Source organism: Micromys minutus, assembly GCF_963924665.1.
Source record: "Micromys minutus genome assembly, chromosome: 17".
NCBI classification, from domain to species: Eukaryota; Metazoa; Chordata; class Mammalia; order Rodentia; family Muridae; genus Micromys; species Micromys minutus.
Genome location: NC_137952.1, coordinates 144,916 through 160,564, shown reverse-complemented (window position 1 = coordinate 160,564; position 15,649 = coordinate 144,916). Strand labels below are relative to the sequence as shown.

Below are 15,649 nucleotides of genomic sequence, written 5' to 3'. Positions count from 1 at the left end.
CTTCTGCTTCTTTTGTGCCCTTCTGCAAAATGATGGGTGTTTGAGTAACTCACAGATTGCCCTATAATCCACAAGGACAAGGAATCATTGAGCATGCTCACCACCCTCAAGAAGTGTCTAGTTAAACAAAAGGGGGAGATTGCCTCCGCAGGCTCTTCCCCTAGGGAGAGACTGGCTATTGTTCTTTTTACTTTAAAATTTTAAAATGAAGACAAGCTCGGCCCATCTGTCCCCTGGACCAGCCATTCCCAAAGGTTAAAATACTGGTGAGAAAGAGATCTGGGCAGCCATGAAGCAGAGAGATCTCTCCCAAGTGCACACAGAAAGTGCCCTCCTGCCCTGCCTGATCCAGGGACCAGGAACACAGCATTAGAAACTCTGTTTCTACCAGGCAAATTTGGGATGCAGAACAGGGCTCGGCCCATATGCCACCTGGACCAGTGGAGATCCAGGGAAACAGACCAGTTACAAAAAAAGGCAAGAAAATATCACTGATGACAAGATGGCAAGAAAAAAACAAAAGAGTATATCCCAAAGAAACCAAGACAACCTGGCAACACCAGTACCCAGCTCTCACAAAGCAGCAAACATTGGAATGCCAAATGCTACAGAAAAAGAAGACACAGACCTGAAATCATACCTCAAGATGCTGATAGAGATTCTTAAACAAGAACGGGAGGAACAGAAAAAAGAATCAGAAGATTTTAAAAAGAAAACAAGAAAAACACTCAAAGAACTCAAAGAACTAGAGGAAAAGAGAACCAAAGAGAGGAAGGAATGGAAGAAGGAATTTGAAATGGAAATTGACACAATAAAGAAAACACTAAAGAGATAACACCAGAAGTAGGACACCTAAAAAAGAAATTAGGAGTCACAGAAGCAAGCATTTCCAATAGACTACAGGAGATGGAAGAGAGAATCTTGAGGGCAGAAGACAACATTGTAAACATAGACAAAACAGCCAGGGAAGATGCAAAAACCAAATACCTCCTAACCCAAAGTGTCCAGAAAATCCAGGACACAATGAGAAGATCAAAATCTAAGGATAATATGAATAGAAGAGGGAGAAGAGTATCAACTAAGAGGCACAGTAAATATCCTCAACAAAACCGTAGAAGAAAACTTTGCTACGCTTAAGTATGAGATGACCACGAGCATAAAAGAAGCATTCAGAACTCCAAATAGATTAGACCAGAAAGAAAAGAAATTCTTCCCAACACATAATAGTCAAAACACCAAGTGCTCAAAGCAAAGAAAGAATACTAAAAGCAGTAAGGGAAAAAGGTCAGGTAACATATAAAGGGAGACGAATCAGAATCACACCCGATTTCTCAACAGAGACTATGAAAGCTAGAAGAGCCTGGACAGACATCATGCACACCTTAAGAGAGCACAAGTGCCAGTCCAAGCTGCTATACCCAGCAAAACTATCAATCGCCATAGATGGATAGATGAATATATTTCAAGAAAAATCTAAGTTTACAAAATATCCAATCACAAAACCAGCACTACAACGAATTATAGGTGGAAAACCCAATACAATGAGGGGAACTACATCCTATTAAAAACAAGAAAACTCTTAAACAAGAAAACTAAAAGAAGAAAAAGACACAGACATAACTCAACCCACAAAAGCAATAATGGCAGGAAACAGAAACAACTATTCCTTGATATCTATTAACATAAATGGGCTCAACTCCCCAATAAAGAGACATAGGCTATCAGACTGGATACATAAACAAAATCAGGCCTTTTGCTGCATACAGGAGACTCATCTCAGAGACAAAGACAGACACTATCTCAGAGTAAAAGGTTGGGGAAAAAACTTCCAAGCAAACAGCCCCAAGAAGCAAGCTGGAGTGGCTATTCTAATATCGAATAAAGTAAATTTCCAACCAAAAGTTATCAAAAAAGATAAGGAAGGACACTTTTTACTCATTACTGGGGAAATCTGTCAAGAGGAACTCTCAATTCTTAACATATATGCTCCAAATAAAAAAGCACCCACATTCATAAAAGAAAGCCTACTAAAGCTCAAAAAATACATCTCACCCCACACAATAATAGTGAGAGACTTTAATACCTCACTCTCACTAATGGACAGATCATGGAAACAGAAACTGAACAAGGACACTGTAAAACTAGCAGGGACTATGAACCAACTGGAATTAATAGATATCTACAGAACATATCATACTAAAATAAAAGAATACACATTCTTCTCAGCACTCCATGGCAACTTCTCGAAAATTGACAACATAATTGAACAGAAAACTAGCCTCAATCAATATAAGAAGATTGAAATTCTCCCATGCATCCTCGCAGATCACCATTGTCTAAGGTTGACCTTTAACAACAACAAAGACCACAAAAAGCCCACAGACACATGAAACTAAACAGCACTCTGTTAAAGGATGGCAGGGTCAAAGAAGAAATAAAGAAAGAAATTAAAGATTTTCTAGAATTCAATGAAAACAAAAACACAACATGCCCAAACTTATGGGATGCAATGAAAGCAGTACTGAGTAGAAAACTCATAGCCCTAAGTGCTTCCAAAAAGAAACTGAAGAAAGCATACATCAGAAACTTGACAACACAGCTAAAAGCCCTAGAACAAAAGCAAGCAGACACAACCAAGAAGAGTAGATGGCAAGAAATAATCAAAATTAGGGCAGAAATAGACCAAATAGAAACAAAAAGAACCATTGAAAGAATCAACAAAACCAAGAGCTGGTTCTTTGAGAAAATCAACAAGATTGATAAACCCCTAGCCAGACTAAGTAGAGGGTAAAGAGAGAGTATACAAATTAACAAAGTCAGAAAGGAAACTGGGGACATAACAATGGAAACTGAGGAAATTCATGAAATCATCAGATCCTACTACAAAAGTCTATACTCCACAAAAATGGAAAATCTGGAGGAAATGGATCAATTCCTAGACAGATACAAGATCCTAAAGTTAAACCTGTACCAAGTAAACCATCTATATAATCCTATAACACCTAAAGAAATAGAAGAAGTCATCAAAAGCCTCCCAACCAAAAAAGCCCAGGTCCAGACGGTTTCAGTGCAGAATTTTATCAGACATTTATTGCGGACATAACAGCAATAGTCTCCAAACTATTCCACAAGATAGAATCAGATGGAATTCTACCTAACTCATTTTTTTGAGGCTACAATGACCCTTGTTTCTAAACCACACAAAAACCAGGTGCTGAGATGGAGTAAGGGCCCCGCCATCTGAAGAGAAGCGTTCTGTGCCTGGACCCTACTGGGCTTGCTCCTGTGCACTCCAGCTCCATCCGGAGGTGCCTCAGCAGCAGGACATGCTGCTAGAGTGCAGGCCGCCTCCGAGCTGCGGGGCTAGACCGAGCACTGATCCCGCCTGGAGTACCCAGCAGCGGCCACCTTGGAAGAATTCGATTGCTGATTTCTCTGTCTCTCTTCTGTCTGCAAGTCTCAGGGACTTGCAGAGGAGGAGGGGCGCCAAGGCCCCATGTGTGGGAGAATTGCTTCTGCTTCACAAACTTGCACGGATTTTGGTTGCTGCTTTGACGAGTGGTTCTGCTCAGATTTCTCCTGAATTGTTGCAAATTCGCCATTGTTCCCTGGCTGCTTACAAACTTGGATCCGGAATTTGTTTTCAACCGGGAGCCATTGGTGTCGAAGTGTCTGCAATGAACCCGGTGAATGCTACTGCTCTCTACATTTCCGTGAGCCGCCTAGTGCTCAACTAAGACCCCGGAGACCCCAAGGCGTTTACAGAGATTAACAGGCTCTTGCCTTACTTCAAACAGTCCCTCTAGTGCTGTGTTTGCGGGCATTTGCTTCAAGATCCTATTGCACCCACCAACTCCACCTGCCAACACTATGTCTGCAAAACTTGTAAAGGCAAGAAAATGATGATGAAACCTTCATGTAGCTGGTGCAAAGACTATGAGCAGTTTGAGGAAAACAAGCAGTTAAGCATCCTAGTGAATTGCTACAAGAAACTGTGTGAATACATAACCCAGACGACACTGGCCCGGGACATAATAGAAGCCGTTGACTGTTCTTCTGATATTTTGGCTTTGCTTAATGATGGATCATTGTTTTGTGAGAAGACAGAGAAACCTTCAGATTCATCCTTCACTCTGTGTTTGACACATTCCCCTTTACCTTCAACTTCAGAACCCACAGCTGATCCTCAAGCTAGTTTATCTCCAATGTCTGAGAGCACCCTCAGCATTGCCATTGGCAGTTCTGTTATCAATGGTTTGCCTACTTACAATGGGCTTTCAATAGATAGATTTGTTATAAATATCCCTTCGCCTGAACATCCAAATACAATTGACGTGTGTAATACTGTTGATATAAAAACTGAGGATCTGTCTGACAGCCTGCCACCTGTCTGTGACACGGTAGCCACTGACTTATGCTCCACAGGTATTGATAGTTTCAGTGAAGATATAAAACCTGGTGACTCCCTCTTGCTGAGTGTTGAGGAAGTACTCTGCAGCTTAGAAAACTGTTTCAAATACAGAAGTTTGCTGTCCCAATTTGCAGCCAAACTTGGAAGCCACTGTATCCAATGGACCTTTTTTTGCAGCTTTCTTCTCAGTCTCTTAGCCATAATGTTTTCATGTCTACCAGCCCTGCACTTCATGGGTTATCATGTACTGCAGCAACTCCGAAGGTAGCAAAGTTGAATCGAAAACGATCCAGATCTGAAAGTGACAGTGAGAAAGTTCAGCCACTTCCAATTTCTACCATTATCCGAGGCCCAACACTGAGGGCATCTGCTCCTGTGACTGTGAAGCAGGAAAGCAAAATCTCTCTTCAACCTATAGCAACTGTTCCCAATGGAGGCACGACACCCAAGATCAGCAAGACTGTACTTTTATCTACTAAAAGCAAGAAAAAGAGTTATGAACATGGATCCATGAAATCCCACTCTAAATTCAAGCCAGGTATTCTTAAAAAAGACAAAGCAGTAAAGGAAAAGATACCTAGTCATCATTTTATGCCAGGAAGCTCTACCAAGACTGTGTACAAAAAGCCCCAGGAAAAGAAAGGATGCAAATGTGGGCGTGCTACTCAAAATCCAAGTGTTCTTACATGCCAAGGCCAGCGCTGCCCTTGCTACTCTAACAGGAAAGCCTGCTTAGATTGTATATGTCGTGGCTGCCAAAACTCCTATATGGCCAATGGGGAGAAGAAGCTGGAGGCATTTGCGGTGCCAGAAAAGGCCTTGGAGCAGACCAGGCTCACTTTGGGCATTAATGTGACTAGCATTGCTGTGAGTAATGCAAGTACCAGCACCAGTGTAATTAATGTCACAGGGTCTCCTGTAACCACATTTTTAGCTGCCAGTACATATGATGATAAAAGTTTGGATGAAGCTATAGATATGAGATTCGACTGTTAAACCAGTGGGTCTTTAAACCTACCCCTTGGTAGGAAATAGCTACAGTTTTACGGCAGCTATGGTTCTGTTGGTTTAACTTGCTGGAGTTCCTGCATATAGATCACTTGTATCAAGTGTTTTCATTGCTAAGTTATATGTGTTAGTGTCGGGGAAATAGTTTGCAGATAATGGAGGAGTAACCCTACAACTGTATGTTCTTAGTTCTTACAGAACTTCATAGTTTGAGAACAAATGCTGATGCAACTGATTTATACAGAATGAACTTTGGCAAGGAAAAAACAATAACCTCATTGTTTATGGTCATGCTTTGTGCATAATCAAAGTTGATGATTAAATGTAAGGAAGTAGTATCTAGTCAGTCCATAAAGATTGTGGTTTTTTTTTTTTTTTTGGTGGAAAAGTAGCCATTAGTTTATCAGGAGACTTTGTGTTGCTTTCAGATGCTGCATTGATATTTCTCCTGTTGAAAGCTGATGTGTCCAGCTCAACCTTTGTGCTGACATAATACCATTTCTGATCACGAAAATTGGCTACTGATGTGTATGTAGCAGTTCTTAAATCAGCAGTATTATGAAAGAAAATTTCCCCCTCATTAGAATGTTTAAGAAATCTTTTAAAAAAGTGAACAAATAAATTTTGTCAGACCACAAATGTTAAGCTGTTCATGCTTTAAGTATTTATGAGTTCAACCTTTTTTCTAGTTATCTGATTTACTAATATAAGAAAAATCCTAAGTCCTTTCACTTTGAGCAATGTTCTATTTGATAAATAAAGTGAAGAGCTGTTTTATTCTGAATATAATTGAATTTATATAGTTCATGACAGAATTTTTAAAAAATATAAAAAGAATTTAAAAATTGGGTTTTATTTAAAAGAATTTTTGGAATAATGCCCCAAATGTTCCCAGATTTATGCATTTTACTTATTGCCATTGACAACTTCTTTGATTTTTATTTATTTCCTATTTGCCACAGGCTTTACCATGAATATGCTCCTCTTTATTTAATTTTTTTGGGTGCTGTTCAAGATGAAGGCTTCTTTATCAAGGCCTTAATAAAAAATTGCCTTTAATGAAGCCTGTGCATTTAGGTAGGTCTAAAGCTCGGAGGATTTTCTTTAGAATGCTCTTTTGCATGTGAAGCACAAACTGTTTCAGTTTTGATGTACTTCTTCCTATTAATTTTATGGGGAAGATAAACATTCTGTTGACGGAAAGTCTAGTCAGTTGCTTGAAAGAGCACAGCCCAGGTTAAACAAGGACTGACTAGGTGTAGAGAGAACCTTGTGATTTCAGAGTTGCTGCTTTGGCAGTGCTTATTTTAGAAAAAAATACTGCTAGGGAAGTTCCAATTTCTACTGCATTCACCATCTAGTGAGATCTGATGTGTTGGAGTTGTTTGGTTTGGCACACAGCATGTTCAATGATGGTTACTCGCCTCATAAAGATATGGAGAAGAATCCTTTGGACACAGAGCAGATGACACCTCCTGTTTTGTAGTGTATCCTGGTGTCATTTTCTGTGGATGTGGTCAGGTAGTTGTTTTGTTGTTGTCATTGGGCTTTTTTAAAAAAAAAAAACAAACAAAAAACAAAAACAAAAAAAAATACCAAAAAAACTTTTTGGTCTCTTTTGGTGGGGCGGGGGTGAGCTGATGCCATAGGAAGAAGAATGTGATGTATGTGTCCAGTATGTACGATTTTGTTTTTGTTTTGCAAGAAGAGTCGAACAATTTTTGATAACAAGAGTAAATGGTGGAAAATGCAAAAAAAAATGGGGTACACAGCTAAGCAAAAGGTTCTCAGTTGAGGAATATCGAATGGCTTAGAAACATCTGAGAAAGTGCTCGACATCCTTAGCCATCAGGAAAATGCAAATCAAAACAACCCTGAGATTCCACCTCACACCAGTCAGATTGGCCAAGATGCCAAAACTCAGATGACATCAGATGCTGGCGAGGTTGCAGAGAAAGAGGAACACTTCTCCACTGTAGGTGGGGTTGTAAACTGATACAACCACTCTGGAAATCATTCTGGCGATACCTCAGATAATTGGACATAGTACTACCTGAAGATCCAGCTATTCCACTTCTGGGCATATACCCCAGAGACACTTTAATATGCAACAGAGATACATGTACCACAATGTTCATAACAGCTCTATTTATAATAGCCAGAAGCTGGAAAAAACCCCGATGTCCTTCAGAAGATGAATGGATACAAAAATTGTGGTACATTTACATAATGGAATACTACTCAGCCATCAGAAACAATGACTTTACCAAATTCTTAAGAAAATGGCTGCATCTAGAGAATATCATCCTGAGTGTGATAACCCAGTCACAAAATAACAGACATATTATGCAGTCAGTGATTGTGGGATGCTAATCCCAGAGGCTCTTCCCCAGAAACAACTCACAGAATGTGTGAAGTTCAAGAAAAAAAGAAAACAAAACAAAAAAAAAAATTCTGAACCTCAGAACAAGTAAGCCAACCAGTTAAATTTTGTTCTTAATAAAAAAAAAGAAAGAATAGACATGAAATACTAAAAACTTCATCTAGAAGTAATTGATCAAATGCATAGTCTAGTCTTGAATCCATTATATGTACATTTGTGGCTGACGCAAGATACAAAACAAACTGTCTTAAGTTACAACCTGTTTTTACATGTACTCTATGCCCATTTTAACTGGTAAGATCTTAATGTACACTATCAAACATTAAAAAAAACACAAGCACTTACAAAAATGTATTCATATACTTTTATGCAAAAATGCTTAAAATTTGTACATTTATCTTTTTTTTAAAATAAAGTTGTTAAAAAAAATAAAATGAAGACAAGCATTGGCAGGTTGCTTCTGAGCCTCACGTCAATCCTGATGTTTCTCCCAAAGGCCTGGTTATGTTGAAAGATGTCCTGAGTGGTAAATGGCAGTGTCTCTGATCCAGTGATGGTTTGGGCAAGAGGGTCTGTTTGTGTGTTTCCTCAGGAACATCGACAGTCACTGTGGGTCCCAGAGAGGTTGACCAGAATGGTCCAGAATGAGTGAAACAACGACCCTGTGGATGAGCCTGATGCTGCTGATGCTCCCGCTGGTGAAGACTGACTATTGCGATAGGGGCTCCTATCAGTGTTCCCTAAGCCTTTACCTCTCAGGCACTCAGCATAAGTTTTCCCTCAATTCTTTGCATCTAATACCTCCTTGCAATTGCCTTTCTTACCCTGGGATGAGGATATTGCACCCCTTGGGATGGAGTATTCTCCCTTAAAGGATTGTTATGTTTTTAGATGATTACCAATATTTCTCAGAATAATAATTGCACTCAGTTGTATAATCAGTCTGAGAATAGAATTTTAAATTGTAGTAATGATAATTGCTTTTATAGCATGTGTTTTAATGCCTCCATGCATCATTTGGCTGTGGAGACTAGAATGCTGCGCTTTGTTCCCTGGCCTGTACAGGCCCCCCTCAGCAATGATGTTATTCAGGCCTAAAACAGATTTTGGATCACTGTCACCACACCAAGGCTGAAAGAATGGGCTGGACTAGCTAGATTAGCCCTTTGCTTGGTCCTCATAAGCATCCTGGCATTCTGGTGCATGTGCCATATACAATTTTGACAGTGCAGAACTCAAGTCTTATTGATACAGGCTTTTGAGTTGTAGAGATGCAGGCAGTCCCCTCAAGTGTGGCTTGGCATGCTAGAGAAGTAGTTAGTGATGGGTAAGACTCCCTGGGCATGTCACCAACCTAAGACAGGGATGGAACCAATGTTGTTTGTCTCCCAACAACGGGTAAGGGGTACTGCCACAGGGGGCAACCTAAGGCAGACATTCTCTTAGCCAAATTATAAAGAAGGGGGATTTGTGGAGAGTGGGTGTGGTGGCAGTCCAAAGATGGTGCTTGGGATTCCGGCCTAGTCTTGTGACTAGCACCTGACTTCATCCAGCCCCAAAGATTAGCCACTCCCACTATGTGAGCTGCACAGGCGCACCCATGACATGAGATTATGATGAAGTGGACCCATGAACTACAGGTACGCAACATGGACTGAGGAGGGGGAGTTGATAGAGGATAAAGGGACTGTGCTTGGGGGTAGAAGGAGGAGAAAGAGAAACAGAAAGAGAGATAGAAAGGAGAGAGAGAGGTTTTTACTTGCATGCTGTAAGGTTCATGAGTAAACTGCTTTGAGAAGAATACTGTATAGTCACTCCTTTTCTGCTGGTCGGAGATGGTAGCAACAATCTTTGACAAAGAACTAAAAACATTAAATGGAAAAGGGACAACCTTTTCAACTAATGATGCTGGTTCAAATTGCAGTCAGCATTCACATGAATTCCAATCAATTCTTTCTTATCTTCTTGTACAAAGCTCAAGTGCAAGTGGATGAAAGACCTCTACATAAAAAACTATTAGACTAGAAATCTGGGAAGAGCTTATAACACATAAACGCAGATGATATTTTCCTGAACAGAAGACCAATGGCTTATGCTCTAGGAGCAAGAATCAAAAAATTGGACCTCATAAAATCCCAATGATTTTGTAAGGCTAAGGAATCATTCAAGAAGACAAAATGGGAATCAATAGATTGGGAAAAGATTTTTACCAAATCTAAATCTGATAGAGGTCTAATATCCAGTATATTCAAAGAACTCAAGAAGTTAGACTGCAGAGAATCAAATAATCCTACTTAAAATGAGTTACAGACCTAAAAAAAGAATTTTCAAATGAGAAATACTAAATGGTTGAGAAGTAGCTAAAGAAATGCTCACCATACCTAGACATCAGGGAATGCAAATAAAAACAACCCCGAGATTTGTGGAGAAAGAGAGAAACACTTCTGTATTGTTGTTGGAATTGCAAGTGGGTCCAACCACTCTGGAAACCTGACTGGTTGTTACTCAAAAATTTGTCTATAGTACTACCTGAAGACTCACTTTTTCACTCCTGGGCTTATACCCCAAATTTTCTCCAACATATAGAATGGACACATGCTCCACCATGTTCATAGAAGCCCTATGTATAGTAGCCAGAAGCTGGTAATAACCCAAATGTCTTTCAAAAGAGGAAGAAACACAGAAGTTGTGGTACATTAACAAAAGAGTATACTAGTCAGCTATTAGAAACAATGACTTTATGAAATTCCTAGGCAAATGGATGAAACTAAAAATTATCGTCCTGAGTGAGGTATCCCAGTTACAAAAGAAACCCCATAGTATGCACTTACTGATAAGAAGCAATGGTCCAAAAAATTCTCTGAATACTCAAAAAAATTCACAGATATTAAAATACTCAAAAAGAAGTAAATTCCAAATTTGGATGGCTCAGTATGTTCTTAAAACATAGAACAAAACATTCACAAAAGGAAATACATGGTAAAATAGAGCAGCAGAGATTTACGAAAATATCAAAGACTGTCTCACCTAGGAATAAATCTCATATGCAGCCACCAAACCCATGCACTATGTCTGATGCCATTAAGTGCTTACTGTCAGGAACCAGATATGGATGCCTCGTCAGAAGCTCTGCCAGAGTCTTTCAGATACAACTGAGTATGCATGCACTAACCACTGAATTGAGTACAAGGACCACAATAAAGTTACTAGAGATAGGTTACTAAAGGAGCTGAAAGGGTTTGCAACTCCATGGGAAGAAGATTATCAATGAATAAAACCCTCCACAACTCCAATGGTCTAAATTATGAACCATTGGGCACTCATAGAAAAACGCATGCTTCCAGTTGCATATATAACAGAGGATAGATTTGGCTGTTATCAATGGAAGAAGAGATTTTGGTTCAATATAAACATTTTTATTCAGTGTAGGGGAGTGCCATGGCAATTATGTTGAGAGGGTGATTGGGAGAGGTGTACGTTCATGGTAACTTCTGGGAGTAGAGGGGAATGGGTGCATGGAGTAATGGAATAAAATTTGAAATGTAAATACAAAGAATATCCAACAAAATAATTTAAAAATTTTATATCTATTACATTTTTTAATATCTCTTGACTACCAGAATCTAGTGAGGTTGGAGGCAGCATTATTGAAGTTAAAAAGTCAGTATCTTTTATCCATGTGTGAGACTGTTATGGTTTTAAAAAATAGTAAACATGAGGTCATACTGCTAAACTTGCAATCTTCGGGAACCCATTTGTCTGTCTACATGAACATCCTCACTTTTATATCGAATTTCTAAGGAGCTACCACCATCTTCCCAAAACCCAAGAAACTATTACTGACTTCTTGGGAAGTATCTATATGTTATTCTATTCTAAGTTTAGTAATGTTCTGGTTTTGTTATGCAAAACAGAAATTCATATTGGGGTAACAGCTGTAGATTTATTCATCTCTGCCCATGGCCCAATGTTACTTTCATTTCTACCTCAAGTGAGTGATTGTGACATATATTTCTCTTGAATATATAAACTTTTCCCACTTTAATATTATTGGTAACATCTAGTTTTTGGATATCAACTGAAATCCTATTATATCTTGCCACGTCACCAAATATTAGTTTAATCTAGAAAAAAAGAAGAAGAAAAGATCAGTAAATATGGAGAATAATTAATACTAATGGTGGTTGTAGAAATGACATCACAAGGTTCTTGCAACAAATAGGCAGGCCTTGGAGCCTCTCAGTACATATACTGGGGTCCATAAGAGGCTATAGCCTTATTCTGTGAAAAACTCCTGGCAGGTTTTTCTTACTTGGCATCAGGGGTCCCAGGCATCATACCCTTAATGTGAAGGTGTCTCCAATAAATTATCATAATACTTATACTTTTTTGTAAGCAGAGCAAAGCTTTACAGTCTATTCTTTTGGCATTATTATAGGATAGGAATATCTTTAAATTTTATTCAAAAAAAATTGGATTTTGTCGAATGCTTTCTCAGCGTCTAGTGAGATGACCATGTGATTTTGGTCTTTGAGTTTGTTTATATGGTGGATTACATTGATGGATTTCCTTATGTTAAACCATCCCTGCATCCCAGAGATGAAGCCTACTTGGTCATGATGAATGATCGTTTTGATGTGTTCTTGGATTCACTTTGCAAGGATTATGTTGAGTATTTTTGCATCAATGTTCATAAGTGAGATTGGTCTGAAGTTCTCTTTCCTTGTAGGGTCTTTGTGTGGTTTAGGTACATGGGTTATTGTAGCCTCAAGAAATGAGTTGGGTAATATTCCATCTGATTCTATCTTTTGGAATAGTTTGGCGAGTATTGGTGTTATATCCCCAATAAATGTCTGATAAAATTCTGCACTGAACCCATCTGGACCTGGGTCTTTTATGGTTGGGAGGCTTTTGATGACTTCTTCTATTTCTTTAGGTGTTATACGGTTATTTAGATGGTTTACTTGGTCTTGGTTTAACTTTGGGACCTTGTATCTGTCTAGGAATTCATCCATTTCCTCCAGATTTTCCAATTTTGTGGAGTATAAGTTTTTGTAGTAGGATCTGATGATTTCTTGAATTTCCTCAGTTTTAGTTGTTATGTCCCCACTTTCCTTTCTGATTTTGATAATTTGGATACTCTCTCTTTGCCCTCTAGTTAGTCTGGCTAGGGGTTTATCAATCTTGTTGATTTTCTCAAAGAACCAACTCTTGGTTTTGTTGATTTTTCAATGGTCATCTCACTAGATGCTGAGAAAGCATTTGACAAAATTCAACACCCCATTCATGTTAAAAGTCCTGAAAAGAACAGGAATCCAAGGACCATACTTAAACATAATAAAAGCAATATACAGCAAACCAACAGCCAACATCAAACTTAATGGCGAGAAACTTGAAGCAATCCCACTAAAATCAGGGACTCGACAAGGCTGCCCACTCTCCCCCAACCTATTCAACATAGTACTGGAAGTCCTGGCTGGAGCAATTAGACAGCAAAAGGAGACCAAGGGGATACAAATCAGAAAGGAAGAGATAAAAACATCACTCTTTGCCGATGACATGATAGTGTACTTGATGACCCCAAAAATTCCACCAGAGAACTCCTACAGCTGATAAACAAGTTCAGCAAACTGGCTGGATACAAAATTAATTCAAACAAATCAGTAGCCTTCCTGTACTCAAAGGACAAACATGTGGAGAAAGAAATTAGGGAAAACGTACCCTTCACAATCGTTACAAAAACTATGAAATACCTTAGTGTGACTCTAACTAAGCAAGTGAAAGACCTGTATGACAAAACCTTCAAACCTCTAAAGAAAGAAATTGAGGAGGATCTCAGAAAATGGAAAGATCTCCCATGCTCTTGGACTGGAAAAATCAACATCTTAAAAATGGCCATCCTACCAAAAGCAATCTACAGATTCAATGCAATCCCCATCAAAATTCCAACCCAGTTCTTCATGGAATTGGAAAGATCAATGTGCAATTTTATATGGAATAACAAAAGACCTAGAAGAGCGAAATCCATCCTCAACAACAAAAAAACATCTGCGGGAATCACTATCCCTGATCTCAAGCTATATTACAAGGCAATTGTGCTGAAAACTGCATGGTACTGGTACAGAAATTGGCATGTGGATCAATGGAATAGAATAGAAGATGCAGAAATGAGCCCTCATGTATATGGTCACCTGAGTTTTGACAAAGGAGCAGTAAACATTCAATGGAAAAAGAACAGCCTATTCAACAAATGGTGCTGGTCCAACTGGCACTCAGCATGCAAAAGAATGAAAATAGACCCGTTCTTATCTCCTTGTACAAAGCTCAAGTATAAGTGGATCAAAGATCTCCACATTAAACCAGATACACTGAAACTATTAGATGAGAAAGTAGGGAAAACCTTTGAATACATAGGCACAGAAGAAAATTTTCTGAACAAAACACCAATGGCTCAAGCTCTAAGGTCAAAGATTAACAAATGGGACTTAATGAGATTGCAAAGTTTCTGTAAGGCTAAGGACATCGTCAAGAAAACAAAACGGCAACCAACAGAATGGGAAAAGATCTTTACCAAAACCACATCAGATAGAGGCCTAATATCCAAGGTGTACAAGGAACTCAAAATGCTAGACACCAGAGAATCAAATAACCCTATTAAAAATGGGGTACAGAGCTAAACAAAACGTTTTTCAGTTGAGGAACACCGAATGGCTGAGAAACACCTGAGGAAGTGCTTGACATCCTTAGTCATCAGGGAAATGCAAATCAAAACAACCCTGAGATTCCACCTCACACCAGTCTAATTGGCCAAGTTCCAAAACTCAGATGACAGCATATGCTGGCGATGCTGCGGAGAAAGAGGAACACTTCTCCACTGTTGGTGGGGTTGCAAGCTAATACAACCACTCTGGAAATCTGTCTGGCGATACTTCAGAAAATTGGATATAGTACTACCTGAAGACCCAGCTATTCCACTTCTGGGCATATACCTCAGAGACATTTTAATACACAACAATGATATATGTACCACAATATTCATAGTGGCTCTATTTATAATAGCCAGAAGCTTGAAGGAACCCAGATGTCCTTCAGAAGATGAATGGATACAAAAATTGTGGTACATATACACAATGGAATACTACTCAGCCACCAGAAACAATGACTTAACCAAATTCTTAAGAAAATGGCTGCATCTAGAGAATATTATCCTGAGTGAGATAAGCCAGTCACAAAAGAACAGACATAATATGCAGTCACTGATAGGGGGATTCTAACCCCAGAGGCTTGCACTCCCCCAGAAACAACTCACAGACTGTATGAAGTCCAAGAAATAAGGAAAACAAAAAAACATACATATATTTACAAAACAAGAAGACTTTGACTATTTTCATGTTGCATTTTGTTTTGCATGTACTTTATGCTTATTGTAACTATTAGGTTTTTAATGCATACTGTCAAGCCCTTGAAAAAAATCAAGTACTGACTAAAAAATATATTCATATGGTTTTATGTAAAAATTATTTCAATGTCTGAAAAAACAGTACTGACAAAAATGTATAATTTTAAGAAAAAAATGTTTAAAATCTGTACATTTATCTTTGTTTTGTAAAGTAAAGTCGTTTAAAAAAATTGGAAAACTTCAGGAGGGGTTTTAATTCCAATAGTATTATGTCTCAATATATTTCAACTTTCCATGTTTGAGTGATCATTATACCTTTAGAAATTTGTGTTCATTGCACCTTTATTCCATTTGCTAACAACAATGTCATCTAGATTAAATAAATGTTCTTTATACCTTAAAATGAATTTCAGATTGCTAGATTTAATTAATTTATTACAAAAGTTAT

The 15,649-nt window shown here is 38.6% G+C and overlaps 1 pseudogene across 1 annotated transcript; it reads left to right on the top strand.

The window, feature by feature from the left end:
* Positions 1-3,677: 3,677 nt before the first annotated feature.
* LOC308431697 (E3 ubiquitin-protein ligase MSL2-like) lies at positions 3,678-5,407 on the top strand (annotated as a pseudogene). The gene has a single exon. The product of its transcript is annotated as an E3 ubiquitin-protein ligase MSL2-like (transcript).
* Positions 5,408-15,649: the final 10,242 nt, after the last annotated feature.